At 32.4% G+C, this 3095-nt stretch overlaps 1 non-coding gene across 1 annotated transcript; it reads right to left on the bottom strand.

The window, feature by feature from the left end:
* Positions 1-2807: 2807 nt before the first annotated feature.
* On the bottom strand, positions 2808-2881 carry TRNAT-UGU. Its single transcript has one exon. It is a non-coding gene; the product is annotated as a tRNA-Thr (tRNA).
* Positions 2882-3095: the final 214 nt, after the last annotated feature.

Genomic DNA, 3095 nt, shown 5'->3' with positions numbered 1-3095 from the left:
TTGGTATGTTCGGAGATTTTCCTTGGTTCTATGATTTTCATGGTCCCTGTTTGTTTGGGCTCTTTCATTTACTTTTTCCCGTTTGATCAATAGGAAGAGCATTGCCTTAAGAATCTCCAATTTTCTGTTTTGGAATAGTTTCGCTGAGAACTAAATCTCAAATTTAATCAACCTTAAGAATCTCCAATTTTCTGTTTTCGAATACTTTCGCTGAGAACTAAATCTCAAATTTAATCAAACTTCAACTTATCAGAGATTTGGGAACTGCGACAACAATAGTATCCCACAAATCAGGTAAAGAGTACATCAAAATCAGTTCTTTAATTTCATCTTCAAAAATTAATTTTCATCGAATTTAGTTGACTTAAACTCATATTAAATACATTATATGATCCACAACTGGAACTACCTTTAGACATTTATAGATTGAAAAATCTCCTCATCAAATACACCTTGTTCATACCCAACGGTTTTTTGTACCTATTCAATAGCGCCTTCAATAGAACTTACGTTGTCTTCTCCTTAATAATGTTAAACGCCACATTTTTGGACAGTGTCAACCAAATTAACCCTAAGCCTGCCGATCCTTGAGCTTTCACTGTTCTGTGGTTATGATATTTGGTTTCACCCCAATGGGGATTCATGAAGATCTTTTTGGTACAGAAAATCTTCCATCTGCATCTTCTAGAAACCAAAATCGGATTGATCAAACTTCTCAATTCCAATCTTTGAGCTTTCCATCTTCACAGATGTTATAACCAAGATCAAATTTGAGTCATATATAATTATGCGTCTGTCATGTTTTCATTCTGCGTCTGTCATGTTTTCAGGCATCTCCTCTACGAGAGAAGCAGGAAGGTCTTGCATGGCCAGCAAATCAGTAACTTCGCCTTGCCAAACACAAAAATTATTGATTCCATCAAATTTTTCTACTTCAAGATTAGAACTCAAAATTCTCGATTCACATTCTGATTTAATATCAGATGACCCTGCCATTTGTAACAAGTAATTTTGATGAAAGTAGAAAAACACAATTCTTGAAAACTGATTTTCAAGAAGATAAGCACGATTGTGAGCACGTTTCATGGTTGATGGGGGTCAAAACTTTTAGAATTCCCAAAATACGACAACCACGCTTTGATTCCACTTGTTGTGTGCCAAAATGCTCCACAAAACTATGATACCAATTGTTGTACCAATAGTGGAAGCAAGATCGAAAATTGCTTTAATCTTATATTATAATAAAGTTAATTGTGGCTTTTGTTGGGGTTCAAGTTGTTACAAGAATTCAACATATAAACAGGTACCTACGACATATAACGTTCATGTTGTAAATGGACATTTGGGGAACGACCCTCTTTTGTTGACGGAAAGAAATATTCTCTATACTATTTAATGTACTAGCTCACAATCATGGAGAATACGTACTAAATGGCAATAATGCTCTAAACGAGTGCTCTAACCAACTGAGTTACAAGAGCTACTTGAAACAAAAAACATACCAATTCTTAAATCACCAAACGAATAAACACCCAAGCTAGTGTATCATAAAATACAAACCAAAAGACATATTTATATGAATGAGAAAAATAGGCAAAATACTAATTTGTCTTTAAAATATAAACCCAAATCAAATAAAATTGTATTACGAAATAGATATGTTATGAAACTCTTGAAATTCGATCTAATATTACTCTTGAAGAACAAGATGTTTAGATCTAAATTATCCAAGAAACCACAAAACGATAAGCAATCAATCCAAGAGAAAGTTTTTGAACCGACTACCTCAATTATCAAGATAAAGAGTAAAAAGAAAAGAAAAAAAAAACTCATTTATAAACTCATGATTCGAATCGCTTCACAGAATAACTCAGTCAAGACTACTTGCATAACTCTAGCACGTAAATCTAAACACAAGAAATGCAAAAGAACAAGTTCATGGGTAAAGAAGCATACTATTCAACTTTCATTCTAATATCCAAAATCTTTGTACCATACTAATAACATGACTGACTATTTATAACCTTGAAAATAAACCTTTAAAGTAATATATAGTCTATTGAAATGTTGTAAATGTCTTGTCCATCAATACCATAACGTCCATTAATTAATTTTAACTTAAAATTTTAATATAATATTCTAAAGTGAAAAAAATACTATAAAACATCTCTAAATTTAAACACGTACCCTACAATCTTATTATCCACCAAGAAGTTTTTGTGGCATAATTAAGACACCTTATTCGTTCATTCTCCCATTCTTCAAGAGGATTCGTCCTCGAATTCAATTGATTTCCTTGTAATGCAAACTTAAAATTATTTTCATTCCGTGGTTTTAATCTTGTCGAGGTCTTCCCTTTTATCTTTAGGTCATGCATGGATGTAAAAGTGAAATGGGAGTGCCGCTTCCTATGCAGCCCATTGGTCTTATTTTTTTCCATGAGTTAGATATTGGCACGAGTTGAAATTAATTATTCAAACTTGCTTTATAATAAGCATTTTAATTTTCTGCAAGAATTCAATCGAAAAGGTAGATACACTTAGTTTGAGTGCTCCCCTTAGAAAGAAAATTCTTTTACTTCCAAGTTTCTCTATATGTACCTTTTGTATACAAAACATTGTTCTTCTAAAAAACTAGAATCATCTTTCTTTTTAGTCTCTATACCACAATGACCCAATGTTAAGAAACTTTTAGAATTCAATCCAACAACGTTGTTCAAAAATAAGATATTTAGATCTTAATTATCCAAGAACCCAAAAAAAAAAGAAAAAAAAAAGAAATCTAGGTGAAGAGAACAAATGAATTTATGCTCTTGTTGAGAGTTGAACTCAAGACCTCTCGCTTACAAAACTAATGCTCTAACCAACTAAGCTACAAGAGCCACTTCAACAAACTACGTCTCGAAGACTAAAATAACGTGTTATCTTGCACTTAAAATAGCATTTTTTTATGTTTTATTGCTTCGCTCAAGTATAGTTGTTCATATTCTCTATTCAATTTATCATTCTAGACCTAAACAACTAGTTGGGCAATAATGCTCTTTGTTGAGAGTTTAACTCAAGACCTCCCGCTTACTAAACGGGTGCTCTAACCAA

The sequence above is a fragment of the Cucurbita pepo genome, unplaced genomic scaffold (genome assembly GCF_002806865.2).
Source record: "Cucurbita pepo subsp. pepo cultivar mu-cu-16 unplaced genomic scaffold, ASM280686v2 Cp4.1_scaffold002334, whole genome shotgun sequence".
Lineage (NCBI taxonomy): Eukaryota > Viridiplantae > Streptophyta > Magnoliopsida > Cucurbitales > Cucurbitaceae > Cucurbita > Cucurbita pepo.
Note: the sequence above shows the minus strand (reverse complement) of the source record. Positions and strands in the feature narration are given on the sequence as shown.